Consider the following 27689-nt stretch of genomic DNA (forward strand, 5'->3'; position numbering starts at 1 on the left):
TCACGAGGAGTCAGGCATCGTCTCCTTTGGAGGCACTAATCTCCGCGTACCTCTGGAGTTTTCAAAGGATGTGAGGCCTCCGGTCGCGATGAGGTGGGGAACTAGGTCTTTCTCTGTGGTCTCCCCAGGGGATTCAGACATCCTTTCGTCTTGTGAGATGCAAGACTAGCCTGCATTCAAGTCACTGCAGGGATATCCGGCCTTATTTCGAGTCAGGGCATCGCGGTGTCCATTCCACTTGAGGCCGCAAACTCACGGTCCCTCTCACATACCTAGAGCTGAGAGAAGCCTCCTCTTGAGGTGCTTGTGGTAAGGTGGTATTCCTCTGGAGTCGAAGCCAGGGACTAACCTCTCATCTCGAGTTGATTCTTGGTCCACGGAGCTCTTTCCTTTTGCTACAGTGACCTCAGGATCCCTCTAGCCTTGAAACAGTGTTCTTGGGGTTTCTCTGGAGTGCCATCAAGGAAATCAAGGCTCCTTTCATGTGTGATGTGCAACACGGAATTGCTCTGCACGCAGTGCAGGGGAATCGGGCCTCATCTCGCGGCGATGGGGAAGTCTCATGGTTTTTCTCGAGTTGCGGCGGGAACCTGGGGTATATTCTCGAGTTACGACGGGGATGGCCCTTCCACCCACGTGTTTGTTCAGCGACGTCAGGACTCCTGCCTAGTTGCGAGGGACAACTCGGGATTCTCCTCGAGGATTGGCAGGGCAATTGGGACGCCTCTCCAGCTGAGGCGGGAGACCAACGGTCCCTTTCCACGTGCCACAGGAATCCTGGGACTCCTATCAAGTTTCACGAGGAGTCAGGCATCGTCTCCTTTGGAGGCACTGATCTCAACGTACCTCTGGAGTTTTCAAAGGATGTGAGGCCTCCGGTCGTGATGAGGTGGGGAACTAGGTCTTTCTCTGTGGTCTCCACAGGGGATTCAGACATCCTTTCGTCTTGGGAGATGCAAGACGAGCATGCATTCAAGTCACTGCAGGGATATCCGGCCTTATTTCGCGTCAGGGCATCGCAGTGTCCATTCCTCTTGAGGCCGCCCACTCAGGGTCCCTCTCACATACCTAGAGCTGAGAGAAGCCTCCTCTTGAGGTGCTTGTGGTAAGGTGGTATTCCTCTGGAGTCGAAGCCAGGGACTAACCTCTCATCTCGAGTTGATTCTTGGTCCACGGAGCTCTTTCCTGTTGCTACAGTGACCTCAGGATCCCTCTAGCCTTGAAACAGTGTTCTTGGGGTTTCTCTGGAGTGCCATCAAGGAAATCAAGGCTCCTTTCATGTGTGATGTGCAACACGGAATTGCTCTGCACGCAGTGCAAGGGAATCGGGCCTCATCTCGCGGCGAGGGGGAAGTCTCATGTTTTTTCTCGAGTTGCGGCGGGAACCTTGGGTTTATTCTCGAGTTACGACGGGGATGGCCCTTCCACCCACGTGTTTGTTCAGCAACGTCAGGACTCCTGCCTAGTTGCGAGGGACAACTCGGGATTCTCCTCGAGGTTTGGCAGGGCAATTGGGACGCCTCTCCAGCTGAGGCTGGAGACCAAGGGTCCCTTTCCACGTGCCACAGGAATCCTGGGACTCCTATCAAGTTTCACGAGGAGTCATGCATCGTCTCCTTTGGAGGCACTGATCTCCGCGTACCTCTGGAGTTTTCAAAGGATGTGAGGCCTCCGGTCGCGATGAGGTGGGGAACTAGGTCTTTCTCTGTGGTCTCCACAGGGGATTCAGACATCCTTTCATCTTGGGAGATGCAAGACGAGCCTGCATTCAAGTCACTGCAGGGATATCCGGCCTTATTTCGAGTCAGGGCATCGCGGTGTCCATTCCACTTGAGGCCGCAAACTCACGGTCAATCTCACATAACTAGAGCTGAGAGAAGCCTCCTCTTGAGGTGCTTGTGGTAAGGTGGTATTCCTCTGGAGTCAAAGCCAGGGACTAACCTCTCATCTCGAGTTGATTCTTGGTCCACGGAGCTCTTTCCTGTTGCTACAGTGACCTCAGGATCCCTCTAGCCTTGAAACAGTGTTCTTGGGGTTTCTCTGGAGTGCCATCAAGGAAATCAAGGCTCCTTTCATGTGTGATGTGCAACACGGAATTGCTCTGCACGCAGTGCAGGGGAATCGGGCCTCATCTTGCGGCGAGGGGGAAGTCTCATGGTTTTTCTCGAGTTGCGGCAGGAACCTGGGGTATATTCTCGAGTTACGACGGGGATGGCCCTTCCACCCACGTGTTTGTTCAGCGACGGAAGGACTCCTGCCTAGTTGCGAGGGACAACTCGGGATTCTCCTCGAGGCTTGGCAGGGCAATTGGGACGCCTCTCCAGATGAGGCGGGAGACCAAGGGTCCCTTTCCACGCGCCACAGGAATCCTGGGACTCCTATCAAGTTTCACGAGGAGTCAGGCATCGTCTCCTTTGGAGGCACTGATCTCCGCGTACCTCTGGAGTTTTCAAAGGATGTGAGGCCTCCAGTCGCGATGAGGTGGGGAACTAGGTCTTTCTCTGTGGTCTCCACAGGGGATTCAGACATCCTTTCGTCTTGGGAGATGCAAGACGAGCCTGCATTTAAGTCACTGCAGGGATATCCGGCCTTATTTCGAGTCAGGGCATCGCGGTGTCCATTCCACTTGAGGCCGCAAACTCAGGGCCCCTCTCACATACCTACAGCTGAGAGAAGCCTCCTCTTGAGGTGCTTGTGGTAAGGTGGTATTCCTCTGGAGTCGAAGCCAGGGACTAACCTCTAATCTCGAGTTGATTTTTGGTCCACGGAGCTCTTTCGTGTTGCTACAGTGACCTCAGGATCCCTCTAGCCTGGAAACAGTGTTCTTGGGGTTTCTCTGGAGTGCCATGAAGGAAATCAAGGCTCCTTTCATGTGTGATGCACAACACGGAATTGCTCTGCACGCAGGGCAGGGGAATCAGGCCTCATCTCGCGGCGAGGGGGAAGTCTCATGGTTTTTCTCGGCTTGCTGCGGGAACCTGGGGTATATTCACGAGTTACGACGGGGATGACCCTTCCACCCACGTGTTTGTTCAGCGACGGCAGGACTCCTGCCTAGTTGCGAGGGACAACTCGGGATTCTCCTCGAGGCTTGGCAGGGCAATTGGGACGCCTCTCCAGCTGAGGCGGGAGACCAAGGGTCCCTTTCCACGTGCCACAGGGATCCTGGGACTCCTATCAAGTTTCACGAGGAGTCAGGCATCGTCTCCTTTGGAGGCACTGATCTCAACGTACCTCTGGAGTTTTCAAAGGATATGAGGCCTCCGGTCGCGATGAGGTGGGGAACTAGGTCTTTCTCTGTGGTCTCCACAGGGGATTCAGACATCCTTTCGTCTTGGGAGATGCAAGACGAGCCTGCATTCAAGTCACTGCAGGGATATCCGGCCTTATTTCGCGTCAGGGCATCGCAGTGTCCATTCCTCTTGAGGCCGCAAACTCAGGGTCCCTCTCACATACCTAGAGCTGAGAGAAGCCTCCTCTTGAGGTGCTTGTGGTAAGGTGGTATTCCTCTGGAGTCGAAGCGAGGGACTAACCTCTCATCTCGAGTTGATTCTTGGTCCACGGAGCTCTTTCCTGTTGCTACAGTGACCTCAGGATCCCTCTAGCCTTGAAACAGTGTTCTTGGGGTTTCTCTGGAGTGCCATCAAGGAAATCAAGGCTCCTTTCATGTGTGATGTGCAACACGGAATTGCTCTGCACGCAGTGCAGGGGAATCGGGCCTCATCTCGCGGCGAGGGGGAAGTCTCATGGTTTTTCTCGAGTTGCGGCAGGAACCTGGGGTATATTCTCGAGTTACGACGGGGATGGCCCTTCCACCCACGTGTTTGTTCAGCGACGGCAGGACTCCTGCCTAGTTGCGAGGGACAACTCGGGATTCTCCTCGAGGCTTGGCAGGGAAATTGGGACGCCTCTCCAGCTAAGGCGGGAGACCAAGGGTCCCTTTCCACGTGCCACAGGAATCCTGGGACTCCTATCAAGTTTCACGAGGAGTCAGGCATCGTCTCCTTTGGAGGCACTGATCTCCGCGTACCTCTGGAGTTTTCAAAGGATGTGAGGCCTCCGGTCGCCATGAGGTGGGGAACTTGGTCTTTCTCTGTGGTCTCCACAGGGGATTCAGACATCCTTTCGTCTTGGGAGATGCAAGACGAGCCTGCATTCAAGTCACTGCAGGGATATCCGGCCTTATTTCGAGTCAGGGCATCGCGGTGTCCATTCCACTTGAGGCCGCAAACTCACGGTCCCTCTCACATACCTAGAGCTGAGAGAAGCCTCCTCTTGAGGTGATTGTGGTAAGGTGGTATTCCTCTAGAGTCGAAGCCAGGGACTAACCTCTCATCTCGAGTTGATTTTTGGTCCACGGAGCTCTTTCGTGTTGCTACAGTGACCTCAGGATCCCTCTAGCCTGGAAACAGTGTTCTTGGGGTTTCTCTGGAGTGCCATCAAGGAAATCAAGGCTCCTTTCATGTGTGATGTGCAACACGGAATTGCTCTGCACGCAGTGCAGGGGAATCAGGCCTCATCTCGCGGCGAGGGGGAAGTCTCATGGTTTTTCTCGAGTTGCGGCGGGAACCTGAGGTATATTATCGAGTTACGATGGGGATGCCCCTTCGAAACACGTGTTTCTTCAGCGACTTCAGGACTCCTGCCTAGTTGCGAGGGACAACTCGGGATTCTCCTCGAGGCTTGGCAGGGCAATTGGGACGCCTCTCCAGCTGAGGCGGGAGACCAAGGGTCCCTTTCCACGTGCCACAGGAATCCTGGGACTCCTATCAAGTTTCACGAGGAGTCAGGCATCGTCTCCTTTGGAGGGACTGATCTCCGCGTACCTCTGGCGTTTTCAAAGGATGTGAGGCCTCCGGTCGCGATGAGGTGGGGAACTAGGTCTTTCTCTGTGGTCTCCACAGGGGATTCAGACATCCTTTCGTCTTGGGAGATGCAAGACGAGCCTGCATTCAAGTCACTGCAGGGATATCCGGCCTTATTTCGAGTCAGGGCATCGCGGTGTCCATTCCACTTGAGGCCGCAAACTCAGGGTCCCTCTCACATAGCTAGAGCTGAGAGAAGCCTCCTCTTGAGGTGCTTGTGGTAAGGTGGTATTCCTCTGGAGTCAAAGCCAGGGACTAACCTCTCATCTCGAGTTGATTTTTGGTCCACGGAGCTCTTTCGTGTTGCTACAGTGACCTCAGGATCCCTCTAGCCTTGAAACAGTGTTCTTGGGGTTTCTCTGGAGTGCCATCAAGGAAATCAAGGCTCCTTTCATGTGTGATGTGCAACACGGAATTGCTCTGCACGCAGTGCAGGGGAATCGGGCCTCATCTCGCGGCAAGGGGGAAGTCTCATGGTTTTTCTCGAGTTGCGGCGGGAACCTGGGGTATATTCTCGAGTTACGACGGGGATGGCCCTTCCACCCACGTGTTTGTTCAGCGACGTCAGGAGTCCTGCGTAGTTGCGAGGGACAACTCGGATTTCTCCTCGAGGCTTGGCAGGGCAATTGGGACGCCTCTCCATCTGAGGCGGGAAACCAAGGGTCCCTTTCCACGTGCCACAGGAATCCTGGGACTCCTATCAAGTTTCACGAGGAGTCAGGCATCGTCCCCTTTGGAGGCACTGATCTCCGCATACCTCTGGAGGTTTCAAAGGATGTGAGGCCTCCGGTCGCGATGAGGTTGTGAACTAGGTCTTTCACTGTGGTCTCCACAGGGGATTCAGACATCCTTTCATCTTGGGAAATGCAAGACGAGCCTGCATTCAAGTCACTGCAGCGATATCCGGCCTTATTTCGAGTCAGGGCATCGCGGTGTCCATTCCACTTGAGGCCGCAAACTCAGGGTCCCTCTCACATACCTAGAGCTGAGAGAAGCCTCCTCTTGAGGTGCTTGTGGTAAGGTGGTATTCCTCTGGAGTCGAAGCCAGGGACTAACCTCTCATCTCGAGTTGATTTTTGGTCCACGGAGCTCTTTCGTGTTGCCACAGTGACCTCCGGATCCCTCTAGCCTTGAAACAGTGTTCTTGGGGTTTCTCTGGAGTGCCATCAAGGAAATCAAGGCTCCTTTCATGTTTGATGTGCAACACGGAATTGCTCTGCATGCAGTGCAGGGGAATCGGGCCTCATCTCACGACGAGGGGGAAGTCTCATGGTTTTTCTCGAGTTGCGGCGGGAACCTGGGGTATATTCTCGAGTTACGACGGGGATGGCCCTTCCACCCACGTGTTTGTTCAGCGACGTCAGGACTCCTGCCTAGTTGCGAGGGACAACTCGGGATTCTCCTCGAGGCTTGGCAGGGCAATTGGGACGCCTCTCCAGCTGAGGCGGGAGACCAAGGGTCCCTTTCCACGTGCCACAGGAATCCTGGGACTCCTATCAAGTTTCACGAGGAGTCAGGCATCGTCTCCTTTGGAGGCACTGATCTCCGCGTACCTCTGGAGTTTTCAAAGGATGTGAGGCCTCCGGTCGCGATGAGGTGGGGAACTAGGTCTTTCTCTGTGGTCTCCACAGGGGATTCAGACACCCTTTCGTCTTGGGAGATGCAAGACGAGCCTGCATTCAAGTCACTGCAGGGATATCCGGCCTTATTTCGAGTCACGGCATCGCGGTGTCCATTCCACTTGAGGCCGCAAACTCACGGTCCCTCTCACATACCTAGAGCTGAGAGAAGCCTCCTCTTGAGGTGCTTGTGGTAAGGTGGTATTCCTCTGGAGTCGAAGCCAGGGACTAACCTCTCATCTCGAGTTGATTTTTGGTCCACGGAGCTCTTTCGTGTTGCTACAGTGACCTCAGGATCGCTCTAGCCTTGAAACAGTGTTCTTGGGGTTTCTCTGGAGTGCCATCAAGGAAATCAAGGCTCCTTTCATGTGTGATGTGCAACACGGAATTGCTCTGCACGCAGTGCAGGGGAATCGGGCCTCATCTCGCGGCGAGGGGGAAGTCTCATGGTTTTTCTCGAGTTGCGGCGGGAACCTGGGGTATATTCTCGAGTTACGACGAGGATGGCCCTTCCACCCACGTGTTTGTTCAGTGACGTCAGGACTCCTGCCTAGTTCCGAGGGACAACTCGGGATTCTCCTCGAGGCTTGGGAGGGCAATTGGGACGCCTCTCCAGCTGAGGCGGGAGACCAAGGGTCCCTTTCCACGTGCCACAGGAATCCTGGGACTCCTATCAAGTTTCACGAGGAGTCAGGCATCGTCTCCTTGGGAGGCACTGATCTCCGCATACCTCTGGAGTTTTCAAAGGATGTGAGGCCTCCGGTCGCGATGAGGTGTGGAACTAGGTTTTTCTCTGTGGTCTCCTCAGGGGATTCAGACATCCTTTCGTCTTGGGAGATGCAAGACGAGCCTGCATTCAAGTCACGGCAGGGATATCCGGCCTTATTTCGAGTCAGGGCATCGCGGTGTCCATTCCACTTGAGGCCACAAACTCAGGGACCCTCTCACTTAGCTAGAGCTGAGAGAAGCCTCCTCTTGAGGTGCTTGTGGTAAGGTGGTATTCCTCTGGAGTCGAAGCCAGGGACTAACCTCTCATCTCGAGTTGATTTTTGGTCCACGGAGCTCTTTCGTGTTGCTAGAGTGACCTCAGGGTGCCTCTAGCTTGGAAACAGTGTTCATGGTGTTTCTCTGGAGTGCCATCAAAGAAATCAAGGCTCCTTTCTAGTGTGATGTGCAACACGGAATTGCTCTGCATGCAGTGCATGGGAATCGGGCCTCATCTCACGGCGAGGGGGAAGTCTCATGGTTTTTCTCGAGTTGCGGAGGGAACCTGGGGTTTATTCTCGAGTTACGACAGGGATGGCCCTTCCACCCACGTGTTTGTTCAGCGACGGCAGGACTCCTGCCTAGTTGCGAGGGACAACTCGGGATTCTCCTCGAGGCTTGGCAGGGCGATTGGGACGCCTCTCCAGCTGAGGCGGGAGACCAAGTGTCCCTTTCCACGTGCCACAGGAATCCTGGGACTCCTATCAAGTTTCACGAGGAGTCAGGCATCGTCTCCTTTGGAGGCACTGATCTCCGCGTACCTCTGGAGTTTTCAAAGGATGTGAGGCCCCTATCACGATGAGGTGGGGAACTAGGTCTTTCTCTGTGGTCTACACAGGTGATTCAGACATCCTTTCGTCTTGGGAGATGCAAGACGAGCCTGCATTCAAGTCACCGCAGGGATATCCGGCCTTATTTCGAATCAGGGCATCCCGCTGTCCATTCCACTTGAGGCCGCAAACTCAGGGTCCCTCTCACATACCTAGAGCTGAGAGAAGCCTCCTCTTGAGGTGCTTGTGGTAAGGTGGTATTCCTCTGGAGTCGAAGCCAGGGACTAACCTCTCATCTCGAGTTGATTCTTGGTCCACGGAGCTCTTTCCTTTTGCTACAGTGACCTCAGGATCCCTCTAGCCTTGAAACAGTGTTCTTGCGGTTTCTCTGGAGTGCCATCAAGGAAATCAAGGCTCCTTTCATGTGTGATGTGCAACACGGAATTGCTCTGCACGCAGTGCAGGGGAATCGGGCCTCATCTCGCGGCGATGGGGAAGTCTCATGGTTTTTTCTCGAGTTGCGGCGGGAACCTGGGGTATATTCTCGAGTTACGACGGGGATGGCCCTTCCACCCACGTGTTTGTTCAGCGACGTCAGGACTCCTGCCTAGTTGCGAGGGACAACTCGGGATTCTCCTCGAGGATTGGCAGGGCAATTGGGACGCCTCTCCAGCTGAGGCGGGAGACCAACGGTCCCTTTCCACGTGCCACAGGAATCCTGGGACTCCTATCAAGTTTCACGAGGAGTCAGGCATCGTCTCCTTTGGAGGCACTGATCTCAACGTACCTCTGGAGTTTTCAAAGGATGTGAGGCCTCCGGTCGTGATGAGGTGGGGAACTAGGTCTTTCTCTGTGGTCTCCACAGGGGATTCAGACATCCTTTCGTCTTGGGAGATGCAAGACGAGCATGCATTCAAGTCACTGCAGGGATATCCGGCCTTATTTCGCGTCAGGGCATCGCAGTGTTCATTCCTCTTGAGGCCGCCCACTCAGGGTCCCTCTCACATACCTAGAGCTGAGAGAAGCCTCCTCTTGAGGTGCTTGTGGTAAGGTGGTATTCCTCTGGAGTCGAAGCCAGGGACTAACCTCTCATCTCGAGTTGATTCTTGGTCCACGGAGCTCTTTCCTGTTGCTACAGTGACCTCAGGATCCCTCTAGCCTTGAAACAGTGTTCTTGGGGTTTCTCTGGAGTGCCATCAAGGAAATCAAGGCTCCTTTCATGTGTGATGTGCAACACGGAATTGCTCTGCACGCAGTGCAAGGGAATCGGGCCTCATCTCGCGGCGAGGGGGAAGTCTCATGTTTTTTCTCGAGTTGCGGCGGGAACCTTGGGTATATTCTCGAGTTACGACGGGGATGGCCCTTCCACCCACGTGTTTGTTCAGCAACGTCAGGACTCCTGCCTAGTTGCGAGGGACAACTCGGGATTCTCCTCGAGGTTTGGCAGGGCAATTGGGACGCCTCTCCAGCTGAGGCTGGAGACCAAGGGTCCCTTTCCACGTGCCACAGGAATCCTGGGACTCCTATCAAGTTTCACGAGGAGTCATGCATCGTCTCCTTTGGAGGCACTGATCTCCGCGTACCTCTGGAGTTTTCAAAGGATGTGAGGCCTCCGGTCGCGATGAGGTGGGGAACTAGGTCTTTCTCTGTGGTCTCCACAGGGGATTCAGACATCCTTTCATCTTGGGAGATGCAAGACGAGCCTGCATTCAAGTCACTGCAGGGATATCCGGCCTTATTTCGAGTCAGGGCATCGCGGTGTCCATTCCACTTGAGGCCGCAAACTCACGGTCAATCTCACATAACTAGAGCTGAGAGAAGCCTCCTCTTGAGGTGCTTGTGGTAAGGTGGTATTCCTCTGGAGTCGAAGCCAGGGACTAACCTCTCATCTCGAGTTGATTCTTGGTCCACGGAGCTCTTTCCTGTTGCTACAGTGACCTCAGGATCCCTCTAGCCTTGAAACAGTGTTCTTGGGGTTTCTCTGGAGTGCCATCAAGGAAATCAAGGCTCCTTTCATGTGTGATGTGCAACACGGAATTGCTCTGCACGCAGTGCAGGGGAATCGGGCCTCATCTTGCGGCGAGGGGGAAGTCTCATGGTTTTTCTCGAGTTGCGGCAGGAACCTGGGGTATATTCTCGAGTTACGACGGGGATGGCCCTTCCACCCACGTGTTTGTTCAGCGACGGAAGGACTCCTGCCTAGTTGCGAGGGACAACTCGGGATTCTCCTCGAGGCTTGGCAGGGCAATTGGGACGCCTCTCCAGATGAGGCGGGAGACCAAGGGTCCCTTTCCACGCGCCACAGGAATCCTGGGACTCCTATCAAGTTTCACGAGGAGTCAGGCATCGTCTCCTTTGGAGGCACTGATCTCCGCGTACCTCTGGAGTTTTCAAAGGATGTGAGGCCTCCAGTCGCGATGAGGTGGGGAACTAGGTCTTTCTCTGTGGTCTCCACAGGGGATTCAGACATCCTTTCGTCTTGGGAGATGCAAGACGAGCCTGCATTTAAGTCACTGCAGGGATATCCGGCCTTATTTCGAGTCAGGGCATCGCGGTGTCCATTCCACTTGAGGCCGCAAACTCAGGGCCCCTCTCACATACCTACAGCTGAGAGAAGCCTCCTCTTGAGGTGCTTGTGGTAAGGTGGTATTCCTCTGGAGTCGAAGCCAGGGACTAACCTCTAATCTCGAGTTGATTTTTGGTCCACGGAGCTCTTTCGTGTTGCTACAGTGACCTCAGGATCCCTCTAGCCTGGAAACAGTGTTCTTGGGGTTTCTCTGGAGTGCCATGAAGGAAATCAAGGCTCCTTTCATGTGTGATGCACAACACGGAATTGCTCTGCACGCAGGGCAGGGGAATCAGGCCTCATCTCGCGGCGAGGGGGAAGTCTCATGGTTTTTCTCGGCTTGCTGCGGGAACCTGGGGTATATTCACGAGTTACGACGGGGATGACCCTTCCACCCACGTGTTTGTTCAGCGACGGCAGGACTCCTGCCTAGTTGCGAGGGACAACTCGGGATTCTCCTCGAGGCTTGGCAGGGCAATTGGGACGCCTCTCCAGCTGAGGCGGGAGACCAAGGGTCCCTTTCCACGTGCCACAGGAATCCTGGGACTCCTATCAAGTTTCACGAGGAGTCAGGCATCGTCTCCTTTGGAGGCACTGATCTCAACGTACCTCTGGAGTTTTCAAAGGATATGAGGCCTCCGGTCGCGATGAGGTGGGGAACTAGGTCTTTCTCTGTGGTCTCCACAGGGGATTCAGACATCCTTTCGTCTTGGGAGATGCAAGACGAGCCTGCATTCAAGTCACTGCAGGGATATCCGGCCTTATTTCGCGTCAGGGCATCGCAGTGTCCATTCCTCTTGAGGCCGCAAACTCAGGGTCCCTCTCACATACCTAGAGCTGAGAGAAGCCTCCTCTTGAGGTGCTTGTGGTAAGGTGGTATTCCTCTGGAGTCGAAGCGAGGGACTAACCTCTCATCTCGAGTTGATTCTTGGTCCACGGAGCTCTTTCCTGTTGCTACAGTGACCTCAGGATCCCTCTAGCCTTGAAACAGTGTTCTTGGGGTTTCTCTGGAGTGCCATCAAGGAAATCAAGGCTCCTTTCATGTGTGATGTGCAACACGGAATTGCTCTGCACGCAGTGCAGGGGAATCGGGCCTCATCTCGCGGCGAGGGGGAAGTCTCATGGTTTTTCTCGAGTTGCGGCAGGAACCTGGGGTATATTCTCGAGTTACGACGGGGATGGCCCTTCCACCCACGTGTTTGTTCAGCGACGGCAGGACTCCTGCCTAGTTGCGAGGGACAACTCGGGATTCTCCTCGAGGCTTGGCAGGGAAATTGGGACGCCTCTCCAGCTAAGGCGGGAGACCAAGGGTCCCTTTCCACGTGCCACAGGAATCCTGGGACTCCTATCAAGTTTCACGAGGAGTCAGGCATCGTCTCCTTTGGAGGCACTGATCTCCGCGTACCTCTGGAGTTTTCAAAGGATGTGAGGCCTCCGGTCGCCATGAGGTGGGGAACTTGGTCTTTCTCTGTGGTCTCCACAGGGGATTCAGACATCCTTTCGTCTTGGGAGATGCAAGACGAGCCTGCATTCAAGTCACTGCAGGGATATCCGGCCTTATTTCGAGTCAGGGCATCGCGGTGTCCATTCCACTTGAGGCCGCAAACTCACGGTCCCTCTCACATACCTAGAGCTGAGAGAAGCCTCCTCTTGAGGTGATTGTGGTAAGGTGGTATTCCTCTAGAGTCGAAGCCAGGGACTAACCTCTCATCTCGAGTTGATTTTTGGTCCACGGAGCTCTTTCGTGTTGCTACAGTGACCTCAGGATCCCTCTAGCCTGGAAACAGTGTTCTTGGGGTTTCTCTGGAGTGCCATCAAGGAAATCAAGGCTCCTTTCATGTGTGATGTGCAACACGGAATTGCTCTGCACGCAGTGCAGGGGAATCAGGCCTCATCTCGCGGCGAGGGGGAAGTCTCATGGTTTTTCTCGAGTTGCGGCGGGAACCTGAGGTATATTATCGAGTTACGATGGGGATGCCCCTTCGAAACACGTGTTTCTTCAGCGACTTCAGGACTCCTGCCTAGTTGCGAGGGACAACTCGGGATTCTCCTCGAGGCTTGGCAGGGCAATTGGGACGCCTCTCCAGCTGAGGCGGGAGACCAAGGGTCCCTTTCCACGTGCCACAGGAATCCTGGGACTCCTATCAAGTTTCACGAGGAGTCAGGCATCGTCTCCTTTGGAGGGACTGATCTCCGCGTACCTCTGGCGTTTTCAAAGGATGTGAGGCCTCCGGTCGCGATGAGGTGGGGAACTAGGTCTTTCTCTGTGGTCTCCACAGGGGATTCAGACATCCTTTCGTCTTGGGAGATGCAAGACGAGCCTGCATTCAAGTCACTGCAGGGATATCCGGCCTTATTTCGAGTCAGGGCATCGCGGTGTCCATTCCACTTGAGGCCGCAAAATCAGGGTCCCTCTCACATAGCTAGAGCTGAGAGAAGCCTCCTCTTGAGGTGCTTGTGGTAAGGTGGTATTCCTCTGGAGTCAAAGCCAGGGACTAACCTCTCATCTCGAGGTGATTTTTGGTCCACGGAGCTCTTTCGTGTTGCTACAGTGACCTCAGGATCCCTCTAGCCTTGAAACAGTGTTCTTGGGGTTTCTCTGGAGTGCCATCAAGGAAATCAAGGCTCCTTTCATGTGTGATGTGCAACACGGAATTGCTCTGCACGCAGTGCAGGGGAATCGGGCCTCATCTCGCGGCAAGGGGGAAGTCTCATGGTTTTTCTCGAGTTGCGGCGGGAACCTGGGGTATATTCTCGAGTTACGACGGGGATGGCCCTTCCACCCACGTGTTTGTTCAGCGACGTCAGGAGTCCTGCCTAGTTGCGAGGGACAACTCGGATTTCTCCTCGAGGCTTGGCAGGGCAATTGGGACGCCTCTCCATCTGAGGCGGGAAACCAAGGGTCCCTTTCCACGTGCCACAGGAATCCTGGGACTCCTATCAAGTTTCACGAGGAGTCAGGCATCGTCCCCTTTGGAGGCACTGATCTCCGCATACCTCTGGAGGTTTCAAAGGATGTGAGGCCTCCGGTCGCGATGAGGTTGTGAACTAGGTCTTTCACTGTGGTCTCCACAGGGGATTCAGACATCCTTTCATCTTGGGAAATGCAAGACGAGCCTGCATTCAAGTCACTGCAGCGATATCCGGCCTTATTTCGAGTCAGGGCATCGCGGTGTCCATTCCACTTGAGGCCGCAAACTCAGGGTCCCTCTCACATACCTAGAGCTGAGAGAAGCCTCCTCTTGAGGTGCTTGTGGTAAGGTGGTATTCCTCTGGAGTCGAAGCCAGGGACTAACCTCTCATCTCGAGTTGATTTTTGGTCCACGGAGCTCTTTCGTGTTGCCACAGTGACCTCCGGATCCCTCTAGCCTTGAAACAGTGTTCTTGGGGTTTCTCTGGAGTGCCATCAAGGAAATCAAGGCTCCTTTCATGTTTGATGTGCAACACGGAATTGCTCTGCATGCAGTGCAGGGGAATCGGGCCTCATCTCACGACGAGGGGGAAGTCTCATGGTTTTTCTCGAGTTGCGGCGGGAACCTGGGGTATATTCTCGAGTTACGACGGGGATGGCCCTTCCACCCACGTGTTTGTTCAGCGACGTCAGGACTCCTGCCTAGTTGCGAGGGACAACTCGGGATTCTCCTCGAGGCTTGGCAGGGCAATTGGGACGCCTCTCCAGCTGAGGCGGGAGACCAAGGGTCCCTTTCCACGTGCCACAGGAATCCTGGGACTCCTATCAAGTTTCACGAGGAGTCAGGCATCGTCTCCTTTGGAGGCACTGATCTCCGCGTACCTCTGGAGTTTTCAAAGGATGTGAGGCCTCCGGTCGCGATGAGGTGGGGAACTAGGTCTTTCTCTGTGGTCTCCACAGGGGATTCAGACACCCTTTCGTCTTGGGAGATGCAAGACGAGCCTGCATTCAAGTCACTGCAGGGATATCCGGCCTTATTTCGAGTCACGGCATCGCGGTGTCCATTCCACTTGAGGCCGCAAACTCACGGTCCCTCTCACATACCTAGAGCTGAGAGAAGCCTCCTCTTGAGGTGCTTGTGGTAAGGTGGTATTCCTCTGGAGTCGAAGCCAGGGACTAACCTCTCATCTCGAGTTGATTTTTGGTCCACGGAGCTCTTTCGTGTTGCTACAGTGACCTCAGGATCGCTCTAGCCTTGAAACAGTGTTCTTGGGGTTTCTCTGGAGTGCCATCAAGGAAATCAAGGCTCCTTTCATGTGTGATGTGCAACACGGAATTGCTCTGCACGCAGTGCAGGGGAATCGGGCCTCATCTCGCGGCGAGGGGGAAGTCTCATGGTTTTTCTCGAGTTGCGGCGGGAACCTGGGGTATATTCTCGAGTTACGACGAGGATGGCCCTTCCACCCACGTGTTTGTTCAGTGACGTCAGGACTCCTGCCTAGTTCCGAGGGACAACTCGGGATTCTCCTCGAGGCTTGGGAGGGCAATTGGGACGCCTCTCCAGCTGAGGCGGGAGACCAAGGGTCCCTTTCCACGTGCCACAGGAATCCTGGGACTCCTATCAAGTTTCACGAGGAGTCAGGCATCGTCTCCTTGGGAGGCACTGATCTCCGCATACCTCTGGAGTTTTCAAAGGATGTGAGGCCTCCGGTCGCGATGAGGTGTGGAACTAGGTTTTTCTCTGTGGTCTCCTCAGGGGATTCAGACATCCTTTCGTCTTGGGAGATGCAAGACGAGCCTGCATTCAAGTCACGGCAGGGATATCCGGCCTTATTTCGAGTCAGGGCATCGCGGTGTCCATTCCACTTGAGGCCACAAACTCAGGGACCCTCTCACTTAGCTAGAGCTGAGAGAAGCCTCCTCTTGAGGTGCTTGTGGTAAGGTGGTATTCCTCTGGAGTCGAAGCCAGGGACTAACCTCTCATCTCGAGTTGATTTTTGGTCCACGGAGCTCTTTCGTGTTGCTAGAGTGACCTCAGGGTGCCTCTAGCTTGGAAACAGTGTTCATGGTGTTTCTCTGGAGTGCCATCAAAGAAATCAAGGCTCCTTTCTAGTGTGATGTGCAACACGGAATTGCTCTGCATGCAGTGCATGGGAATCGGGCCTCATCTCACGGCGAGGGGGAAGTCTCATGGTTTTTCTCGAGTTGCGGAGGGAACCTGGGGTTTATTCTCGAGTTACGACAGGGATGGCCCTTCCACCCACGTGTTTGTTCAGCGACGGCAGGACTCCTGCCTAGTTGCGAGGGACAACTCGGGATTCTCCTCGAGGCTTGGCAGGGCGATTGGGACGCCTCTCCAGCTGAGGCGGGAGACCAAGTGTCCCTTTCCACGTGCCACAGGAATCCTGGGACTCCTATCAAGTTTCACGAGGAGTCAGGCATCGTCTCCTTTGGAGGCACTGATCTCCGCGTACCTCTGGAGTTTTCAAAGGATGTGAGGCCTCTGGTCACGATGAGGTGGGGAACTAGGTCTTTCTCTGTGGTCTACACAGGTGATTCAGACATCCTTTCGTCTTGGGAGATGCAAGACGAGCCTGCATTCAAGTCACCGCAGGGATATCCGGCCTTATTTCGAATCAGGGCATCCCGCTGTCCATTCCACTTGAGGCCGCAAACTCAGGGTCCCTCTCACATACCTAGAGCTGAGAGAAGCCTCCTCTTGAGGTGCTTGTGGTAAGGTGGTATTCCTCTGGAGTCGAAGCCAGGGACTAACCTCTCATCTCGAGTTGATTTTTGGTCCACGGAGCTCTTTCTTGTTGCTACAGTGACCTCAGGATCCCTCTAGCCTTGAAACAGTGTTCTTGGGGTTTCTCTGGAGTGCCATCAAGGAAATCAAGGCTCCTTTCATGTGTGATGTGCAACAGGGAATTGCTCTGCACGCAGTGCAGAGGAATCGGGCCTCATCTCGCGGCGAGGGGGAAGTCTCATGGTTTTTCTCGAGTTGCGGCGGGAACCTGGGGTATATTCTCGAGTTACGACGGGGATGGCCCTTCCACACACGTGTTTGTTCAGCGACGTCAGGACTCCTGCCTAGTTGCGAGGGACAATTCGGGATTCTCCTCGAGGCTTGGCAGGGCAATTGGGACGCCTCTCCAGCTGAGGCGGGAGACCAAGGGTCCCTTTCCACGTGCCACAGGAATCCTGGGACTCCTATCAAGTTTCACGAGGAGTCAGGCATCGTTCCTGTTGGGAGCACTGATCTCCGCGTACCTCTGGAGTTTTCAAAGGATGTGAGGCCTCCGGTCGCCATGAGGTGGGGAACTAGGTCTTTCTCTGTGGTCTCCACAGGGGATTCAGACATCCTTTCGTCTTGGGAGATGCAAGACGAGCCTGGATTCAAGTCACTGCAGAGATATCCGGCCTTATTTCGAGTCAGGGCATCGCGGTGTTCATTCCACTTCAGGCCGCAAACTCAGGGTCCCTCTCACATACCGAGAGCTGAGAGAATCCTCCTCTTGAGGTGCTTGTGGTAAGGTGGTATTCCTCTGGAGTCGAAGCCAGGGACTAACCTCTCATCTCGAGTTGATTTTTGGTCCATGGAGCTCTTTCGTGTTGCTTCAGAGACCTCAGGATCCTCTAGCCTTGAAACAGTATTCTTGGGGTTTCTCTGGAGTGCCATCAAGGAAATCAAGGCTCCTTTCATGTGTGATGTGCAACACGGAATTGCTCTGCACGCCGTGCAGGGGAATCGGGCCTCATCTCGCGGCGAGGGGGAAGTCTGCTGGTTTTTCTCGAGTTGCGGCGGTAACCTGGGGTATATTCTCGAGTTACCACGGGGATGGCCCTTCCACACACGTGTTTGTTCAGCCACGTCAGGACTCCTGCCTAGTTGCGAAGGACAAGTCGGGATTCTCCTTGAGGCTTGGCAGGGCACTTGGGACGCCTCTCCAGCTGAGGCGGGAGACCAAGGGTCCCTTTCCACGTGCCACAGGAATCCTGGGACTCCTATCAAGTTTCACGAGGAGTCAGGCATCGTTCCTTTTGGGGGCACTGATCTCCGCGTACCTCTGGAGTTTTCAAAGTATGTGAGGCCTCCGGTCGCGATGAGGTGGGGAACTAGGTCTTTCTCTGTGGCTTCTACAGGGGATTCAGACATCCTTTCATCTTGGGAGATGCAAGACGATCCTGCATTCAAGTCACTGCAGGGATATCCGGCATTATTTCGCGTCAGGGCATCGCAGTGTCCATTCCTCTTGAGGCCGCCCACTCAGGGTCCCTCTCACATACCTAGAGCTGAGAGAAGCCTCCTCTTGAGGTGCTTGTGGTAAGGTGGTATTCCTCTGGAGTCGAAGCCAGGGACTAACCTCTCATCTCGAGTTGATTCTTGGTCCACGGAGCTCTTTCCTGTTGCTACAGTGACCTCAGGATCCCTCTAGCCTTGAAACAGTGTTCTTGGGGTTTCTCTGGAGTGCCATCAAGGAAATCAAGGCTCCTTTCATGTGTGATGTGCAACACGGAATTGCTCTGCACGCAGTGCAAGGGAATCGGGCCTCATCTCGCGGCGAGGGGGAAGTCTCATGTTTTTTCTCGAGTTGCGGCGGGAACCTTGGGTATATTCTCGAGTTACGACGGGGATGGCCCTTCCACCCACGTGTTTGTTCAGCAACGTCAGGACTCCTGCCTAGTTGCGAGGGACAACTCGGGATTCTCCTCGAGGTTTGGCAGGGCAATTGGGACGCCTCTCCAGCTGAGGCTGGAGACCAAGGGTCCCTTTCCACGTGCCACAGGAATCCTGGGACTCCTATCAAGTTTCACGAGGAGTCATGCATCGTCTCCTTTGGAAGCACTGATCTCCGCGTACCTCTGGAGTTTTCAAAGGATGTGAGGCCTCCGGTCGCGATGAGGTGGGGAACTAGGTCTTTCTCTGTGGTCTCCACAGGGGATTCAGACATCCTTTCATCTTGGGAGATGCAAGACGAGCCTGCATTCAAGTCACTGCAGGGATATCCGGCCTTATTTCGAGTCAGGGCATCGCGGTGTCCATTCCACTTGAGGCCGCAAACTCACGGTCAATCTCACATAACTAGAGCTGAGAGAAGCCTCCTCTTGAGGTGCTTGTGGTAAGGTGGTATTCCTCTGGAGTCGAAGCCAGGGACTAACCTCTCATCTCGAGTTGATTCTTGGTCCACGGAGCTCTTTCCTGTTGCTACAGTGACCTCAGGATCCCTCTAGCCTTGAAACAGTGTTCTTGGGGTTTCTCTGGAGTGCCATCAAGGAAATCAAGGCTCCTTTCATGTGTGATGTGCAACACGGAATTGCTCTGCACGCAGTGCATGGGAATCGGGCCTCATCTTGCGGCGAGGGGGAAGTCTCATGGTTTTTCTCGAGTTGCGGCAGGAACCTGGGGTATATTCTCGAGTTACGACGGGGATGGCCCTTCCACCCACGTGTTTGTTCAGCGACGGAAGGACTCCTGCCTAGTTGCGAGGGACAACTCGGGATTCTCCTCGAGGCTTGGCAGGGCAATTGGGACGCCTCTCCAGCTGAGGCGGGAGACCAAGGGTCCCTTTCCACGTGCCACAGGAATCCTGGGACTCCTATCAAGTTTCACGAGGAGTCAGGCATCGTCTCCTTTGGAGGCACTGATCTCCGCGTACCTCTGGAGTTTTCAAAGGATGTGAGGCCTCCAGTCGCGATGAGGTGGGGAACTAGGTCTTTCTCTGTGGTCTCCACAGGGGATTCAGACATCCTTTCGTCTTGGGAGATGCAAGACGAGCCTGCATTTAAGTCACTGCAGGGATATCCGGCCTTATTTCGAGTCAGGGCATCGCGGTGTCCATTCCACTTGAGGCCGCAAACTCAGGGCCCCTCTCACATACCTACAGCTGAGAGAAGCCTCCTCTTGAGGTGCTTGTGGTAAGGTGGTATTCCTCTGGAGTCGAAGCCAGGGACTAACCTCTAATCTCGAGTTGATTTTTGGTCCACGGAGCTCTTTCCTGTTGCTACAGTGACCTCAGGATCCCTCTAGCCTGGAAACAGTGTTCTTGGGGTTTCTCTGGAGTGCCATGAAGGAAATCAAGGCTCCTTTCATGTGTGATGCACAACACGGAATTGCTCTGCACGCAGGGCAGGGGAATCAGGCCTCATCTCGCGGCGAGGGGGAAGTCTCATGGTTTTTCTCGGCTTGCTGCGGGAACCTGGGGTATATTCACGAGTTACGACGGGGATGACCCTTCCACCCACGTGTTTGTTCAGCGACGGCAGGACTCCTGCCTAGTTGCGAGGGACAACTCGGGATTCTCCTCGAGGCTTGGCAGGGCAATTGGGACGCCTCTCCAGCTGAGGCGGGAGACCAAGGGTCCCTTTCCACGTGCCACAGGGATCCTGGGACTCCTATCAAGTTTCACGAGGAGTCAGGCATCGTCTCCTTTGGAGGCACTGATCTCCGCGTACCTCTGGAGTTTTCAAAGGATGTGAGGCCTCCGGTCGTGATGAGGTGGGGAACTAGGTCTTTCTCTGTGGTCTCCACAGGGGATTCAGACATCCTTTCATCTTGGCAGATGCAAGACGAGCCTGCATTCAAGTCACTGCAGGGATATTCGGCCTTATTTCGAGTCAGGGCATCGCGGTGTCCATTCCACTTGAGGCCGCAAACTCAGGGTCCCTCTCACATACCTAGAGCTGAGAGAAGCCTCCTCTTGAGGTGCTTGTGGTAAGGTGGTATTCCTCTGAAGTCGAAGCCAGGGACTAACCTCTCATCTCGAGTTGATTTTTGGGCCACGGAGCTCTTTCGTGTGGCTACAGTGACCTCAGGATCACTCTAGCCTTGAAACAGTGTTCTTGGGTTTTCTCTGGAGTGCCATCAAGGAAATCAAGGCTCCTTTCATGTGTGATGTGCAACACGGAATTGCTCTGCACGCAGTGCAGGGGAATCGGGCCTCATCTCGCGGCGAGGGGGAAATCTCATGGTTTTTCTCGAGTTGCGGCGGGAACCTGGGGTATATTCTCGAGGTACGACGGGGATGGTCCTTCCAACCACGTGTTTGATCAGCGACGTCAGGACTCCTGCCTAGTTGCGAGGGACAACTCGGGATTCTCCTCGAGGCTTGGCAGGGAAATTGGGATGCCTCTCCACCTGAGGCGGGAGATCAAGTGTCCCTTTCCACGTGCCACAGGAATCCTGGGACTCCTATCAAGTTTCACGAGGAGTCAGTTATCGTCTCCTTTGGAGGCACTGATCTCCGCGTACCTCTGGAGTTTTCAAAGGATGTGAGTCCTCCGGTCGCGATGAGGTGGGGAACTAGGTCTTTCTCTGTGGTCTCCACAGGGGATTCAGACATGCTTTCGTCTTGGGAGATGCAAGACGTGCCTGCATTCAAGTCACTGCAGGGATATCCGGCGTTATTTCGAGTCAGGGCATCACAGTGTCAATTCCACTTGAGGCCGCAAACTCAGGGTCCCTCTCACATACCTAGAGCTGAGAGAAGCCTCCTCTTGAGGTGCTTGTGGTAAGGTGGTATTCCTCTAGAGTCGAAGCCAGGGACTAACCTCTCATCCCGAGTTGATTTTTGGTCCACGGAGCTCTTTCGTGTTGCTACAGTGACCTCAGGATCCCTCTAGCCTTGAAACAGTGTTCTTGGCGTTTCTCTGGAGTGCCACCAAGGAAATCAAGGCTCCTTTCATGTGTGATGTGCAACACGGAATTGCTCTGCACGCAGTGCAGGGGAATCGGGCCTCATATCGCGGCGAGGGGAAAGTCTCATGGTTTTTCTCGAGTTGCGGCGGGAACCTGGGGTATATTCTCGAGTTACGACGGGGATGGCCCTTCCAACCACGTGTTTGTTCAGCGACGTCAGGACTCCTGCCTACTTGCGAGGGACAACTCGGGATTCTCCTCGAGGCTTGGCAGGGCAATTGGTACGCCTCTCCAGCTGAGGCGGGAGATCAAGGGTCCCTTTCCACGTGCACAGGAATCCTGGGACTCCTATCAAGTTTCACGAGGAGTCAGGCATCGTCTCCTTTGGAGGCACTGATCTCCGCGTACCTCTGGAGTTTTCAAAGGATGTGAGGCCTCCGTTCACGATGAGGTGGGGAAGTAGGTGTTTCTCTGTGGTCTCCACAGGGGATTCAGACATCCTTTCGTCTTGGGAGATGCAAGACTAGCCTGCATTCAAGTCACTGCAGGGATATCGGGCCTTATTTCGCGTCAGGGCATCGCAGTGTCCATTCCTCTTGAGGCCGCAAACTCAGGGTCCCTCTCACATAGCTAGAGCTGAGAGAAGCCTCCTCTTGAGGTGCTTGTGGTAAGGTGGTATTCCTCTGGAGTCGAAGAGAGGGACTAACCTCTCATCTCGAGTTGATTCTTGGTCCACGGAGCTCTTTCCTTTTGCTACAGTGACCTCAGGATCCCTCTAGCCTTGAAGGAGTGTTCTTGGGGTTTCTCTGGAGTGCCATCAAGGAAATCAAGGCTCCTTTCATGTGTGATGTGCAACACGGAATTGCTCTGCACGCAGTACAGGAGAATCGGGCCTCATCTCGCGGCGATGGGGAAGTCTCATGGTTTTTCTCGAGTTGCGGCGGGAACCTGGGGTATATTCTCGAGTTACGACGGGGATGGCCCTTCCACCCACGTGTTTGTTCAGGGACGGCAGGACTCCTGCCTAGTTGCGAGGGACAACTCGGGATTCTCCTCGAGGCTTAGCAGGGCAATTGGGACGCCTCTCCAGCTGAGGCGGGAGACCAACGGTCCCTTTCCACGTGCCACAGGAATCCTGGGACTCCTATCAAGTTTCACGAGGAGTCAGGCATCGTCTCCTTTGGAGGCACTGATCTCAACGTACCTCTGGAGTTTTCAAAGGATATGAGGCCTCCGGTCGTGATGAGGTGGGGAACTAGGTCTTTCTCTGTGGTCTCCACAGGGGATTCAGACATCCTTTCGTCTTGGGAGATGCAAGACGAGCCTGCATTCAAGTCACTGCAGGGATATCCGGCCTTATTTCGCGTCAGGGCATCGCAGTGTCCATTCCTCTTGAGGCCGCAAACTCAGGGTCCCTCTCACATACCTAGAGCTGAGAGAAGCCTCCTCTTGAGGTGCTTGTGGTAAGGTGGTATTCCTCTGGAGTCGAAGCGAGGGACTAACCTCTCATCTCGAGTTGATTCTTGGTCCACGGAGCTCTTTCCTGTTGCTACAGTGACCTCAGGATCCCTCTAGCCTTGAAACAGTGTTCTTGGGGTTTCTCTGGAGTGCCATCAAGGAAATCAAGGCTCCTTTCATGTGTGATGTGCAACACGGAATTGCTCTGCACGCAGTGCAGGGGAATCGGGCCTCATCTCGCGGCGAGGGGGAAGTCTCATGGTTTTTCTCGAGTTGCGGCAGGAACCTGGGGTATATTCTCGAGTTACGACGGGGATGGCCCTTCCACCCACGTGTTTGTTCAGCGACGGCAGGACTCCTGCCTAGTTGCGAGGGACAACTCGGGATTCTCCTCGAGGCTTGGCAGGGAAATTGGGACGCCTCTCCAGCTAAGGCGGGAGACCAAGGGTCCCTTTCCACGTGCCACAGGAATCCTGGGACTCCTATCAAGTTTCACGAGGAGTCAGGCATCGTCTCTTTTGGAGGCACTGATCTCCGCGTACCTCTGGAGTTTTCAAAGGATGTGAGGCCTCCGGTCGCGATGAGGTGGGGAACTAGGTCTTTCTCTGTGGTCTCCACAGGGGATTCAGACATCCTTTCGTCTTGGGAGATGCAAGACGAGCCTGCATTCAAGTCACTGCAGGGATATCCGGCCTTATTTCGAGTCAGGGCATCGCGGTGTCCATTCCACTAGAGGCCACAAACTCACGGTCCCTCTCACATACCTAGAGCTGAGAGAAGCCTCCTCTTGAGGTGCTTGTGGTAAGGTGGTATTCCTCTGGAGTCGAAGCCAGGGACTAACCTCTCATCTCGAGTTGATTCTTGGTCCACGGAGCTCTTTCCTTTTGCTACAGTGACCTCAGGATCCCTCTAGCCTTGAAGGAGTGTTCTTGGGGTTTCTCTGGAGTGCCATCAAGGAAATCAAGGCTCCTTTCATGTGTGATGTGCAACACGGAATTGCTCTGCACGCAGTGCAAGGGAATCGGGCCTCATCTCGCGGCGAGGGGGAAGTCTCATGGTTTTTCTCGAGTTGCGGCGGGAACATGGGGTATAATCTCGAGTTACGACGGGGATGGCCCTTCCACCCACGTGTTTGTTCAGCGACGGCAGGACTCCTGCCTAGTTGCGAGGGACAACTCGGGATTCTCCTCGAGGCTTGGCAGGGCAATTGGGACGCCTCTCCAGCTGAGGCGGGAGACCAAGGGTCCCTTTCCACGTGCCACAGGAATCCTGGGACTCCTATCAAGTTTCACGAGGAGTCAGGCATCGTCTCCTTTGGAGGCACTGATCTCCGTGTACCTCTGGAGTTTTCAAAGGATGTGAGGCCTCCGGTCGCGATGAGGTGGGGAACTGGGTCTTTCTCTGTGGTCTCCACAAGAGATTCAGAGATCCTTTCGTCTTTGGAGATGCAAGACGAGCCTGCATTCAAGTCACTGCAGGGATATCCGGCCTTATTTCACGTCAGGGCATCGCAGTGTCCATTCCACTTTAGGCCGCAAAATCAGGGTCCCTCTCACATACCTAGAGCTGAGAGAAGCCTCCTCTTGAGGTGCTTGTGGTAAGGTGGTATTCCTCTGGACTGGAAGCCAGGGACTAACCTCTCTTCTCGAGTTGATTTTTGGGCCACGGAGCTCTTTCGTGTGGCTACAGTGACCTCAGGATCCCTCTAGCCTTGAAACAGTGTTCTTGGGGTTTCCCTGGAGTGCCATCAAGGAAATCAAGGCTCCTTTCATGTGTGATGTGCAACACGGAATTGCTCTACACGCAGTGCAGGGGAATCGGGCCTCATCTCGCGGCGAGGGGGAAGTCTCATGGTTTTTCTCGAGTTGCGGCGGGAACCTGGGGTATATTCTCGAGTTACGACGGGAATGGCCCTGCCACACACGTGTTTGTTCAGCGACGTCAGGACTCCTGCCTAGTTGCGAGGGACAACTCGGGATTCTCCTCGAGGCTTGGCAGGGCAATTGGGACGCCTCTCCAGCTGAGGCGGGAGACCAAGGGTCCCTTTCCACGTGCCACAGGAATCCTGGGACTCCTATCAAGTTTCACGAGGAGTCAGGCATCGTCTCCTTTGGAGGCACTGATCTCCGCGTACCTCTGGAGTTTTCAAAGGATGTGAGGCCTCCGGTCGCCATGAGGTGGGGAACTTGGTCTTTCTCTGTGGTCTCCACAGGGGATTCAGACATCCTTTCGTCTTGGGAGATGCAAGACGAGCCTGCATTCAAGTCACTGCAGGGATATCCGGCCTTATTTCGAGTCAGGGCATCGCGGTGTCCATTCCACTTGAGGCCGCAAACTCACGGTCCCTCTCACATACCTAGAGCTGAGAGAAGCCTCCTCTTGAGGTGCTTGTGGTAAGGTGGTATTCCTCTAGAGTCGAAGCCAGGGACTAACCTCTCATCTCGAGTTGATTTTTGGTCCACGGAGCTCTTTCGTGTTGCTACAGTGACCTCAGGATCCCTCTAGCCTGGAAACAGTGTTCTTGGGGTTTCTCTGGAGTGCCATCAAGGAAATCAAGGCTCCTTTCATGTGTGATGTGCAACACGGAATTGCTCTGCACGCAGTGCAGGGGAATCAGGCCTCATCTCGCGGCGAGGGGGAAGTCTCATGGTTTTTCTCGAGTTGCGGCGGGAACCTGAGGTATATTATCGAGTTACGACGGGGATGCCCCTTCGACACACGTGTTTCTTCAGCGACTTCAGGACTCCTGCCTAGTTGCGAGGGACAACTCGGGATTCTCCTCGAGGCTTGGCAGGGCAATTGGGACGCCTCTCCAGCTGAGGCGGGAGACCAAGGGTCCCTTTCCACGTGCCACAGGAATCCTGGGACTCCTATCAAGTTTCACGAGGAGTCAGGCATCGTCTCCTTTGGAGGGACTGATCTCCGCGTACCTCTGGCGTTTTCAAAGGATGTGAGGCCTCCGGTCGCGATGAGGTGGGGAACTAGGTCTTTCTCTGTGGTCTCCACAGGGGATTCAGACATCCTTTCGTCTTGGGAGATGCAAGACGAGCCTGCATTCAAGTCACTGCAGGGATATCCGGCCTTATTTCGAGTCAGGGCATCGCGGTGTCCATTCCACTTGAGGCCGCAAACTCAGGGTCCCTCTCACATAGCTAGAGCTGAGAGAAGCCTCCTCTTGAGGTGCTTGTGGTAAGGTGGTATTCCTCTGGAGTCAAAGCCAGGGACTAACCTCTCATCTCGAGTTGATTTTTGGTCCACGGAGCTCTTTCGTGTTGCTACAGTGACCTCAGGATCCCTCTAGCCTTGAAACAGTGTTCTTGGGGTTTCTCTGGAGTGCCATCAAGGAAATCAAGGCTCCTTTCATGTGTGATGTGCAACACGGAATTGCTCTGCACGCAGTGCAGGGGAATCGGGTCTCATCTCGCGGCAAGGGGGAAGTCTCATGGTTTTTCTCGAGTTGCGGCGGGAACCTGGGGTATATTCTCGAGTTACGACGGGGATGGCCCTTCCACCCACGTGTTTATTCAGCGACGTCAGGAGTCCTGCCTTGTTGCGAGGGACAACTCGGATTTCTCCTCGAGGCTTGGCAGGGCAATTGGGACGCCTCTCCATCTGAGGCGGGAAACCAAGGGTCCCTTTCCACGTGCCACAGGAATCCTGGGACTCCTATCAAGTTTCACGAGGAGTCAGGCATCGTCCCCTTTGGAGGCACTGATCTCCGCATACCTCTGGAGGTTTCAAAGGATGTGAGGCCTCCGGTCGCGATGAGGTTGTGAACTAGGTCTTTCACTGTGGTCTCCACAGGGGATTCAGACATCCTTTCATCTTGGGAAATGCAAGACGAGCCTGCATTCAAGTCACTGCAGGGATATCCGGCCTTATTTCGAGTCAGGGCATCGCGGTGTCCATTCCACTTGAGGCCGCAAACTCAGGGTCCCTCTCACATACCTAGAGCTGAGAGAAGCCTCCTCTTGAGGTGCTTGTGGTAAGGTGGTATTCCTCTGGAGTCGAAGCCAGGGACTAACCTCTCATCTCGAGTTGATTTTTGGTCCACGGAGCTCTTTCGTGTTGCCACAGTGACCTCCGGATCCCTCTAGCCTTGAAAAAGTGTTCTTGGGGTTTCTCTGGAGTGCCATCAAGGAAATCAAGGCTCCTTTCATGTGTGATGTGCAACACGGAATTGCTCTGCATGCAGTGCAGGGGAATCGGGCCTCATCTCACGACGAGGGGGAAGTCTCATGGTTTTTCTCGAGTTGCGGCGGGAACCTGGGGTATATTCTCGAGTTACGACGGGGATGGCCCTTCCACCCACGTGTTTGTTCAGCGACGTCAGGACTCCTGCCTAGTTGCGAGGGACAACTCGGGATTCTCCTCGAGGCTTGGCAGGGCAATTGGGACGCCTCTCCAGCTGAGGCGGAAGACCAAGGGTCCCTTTCCACGTGCCACAGGAATCCTGGGACTCCTATCAAGTTTCACGAGGAGTCAGGCATCGTCTCCTTTGGAGGCACTGATCTCCGCGTACCTCTGGAGTTTTCAAAGGATGTGAGGCCTCCGGTCGCGATGAGGTGGGGAACTAGGTCTTTCTCTGTGGTCTCCACAGGGGATTCAGACACCCTTTCGTCTTGGGAGATGCAAGACGAGCCTGCATTCAAGTCACTGCAGGGATATCCGGCCTTATTTCGAGTCACGGCATCGCGGTGTCCATTCCACTTGAGGCCGCAAACTCACGGTCCCTCTCACATACCTAGAGCTGAGAGAAGCCTCCTCTTGAGGTGCTTGTGGTAAGGTGGTATTCTTCTGGAGTCGAAGCCAGGGACTAACCTCTCATCTCGAGTTGATTTTTGGTCCACGGAGCTCTTTCGTGTTGCTACAGTGACCTCAGGATCGCTCTAGCCTTGAAACAGTGTTCTTGGGGTTTCTCTGGAGTGCCATCAAGGAAATCAAGGCTCCTTTCATGTGTGATGTGCAACACGGAATTGCTCTGCACGCAGTGCAGGGGAATCGGGCCTCATCTCGCGGCGAGGGGGAAGTCTCATGGTTTTTCTCGAGTTGCGGCGGGAACCTGGGGTATATTCTCGAGTTACGACGAGGATGGCCCT

The sequence above is a fragment of the Cervus elaphus genome, chromosome 15, assembly GCF_910594005.1.
Source record: "Cervus elaphus chromosome 15, mCerEla1.1, whole genome shotgun sequence".
NCBI classification, from domain to species: domain Eukaryota; kingdom Metazoa; phylum Chordata; class Mammalia; order Artiodactyla; family Cervidae; genus Cervus; species Cervus elaphus.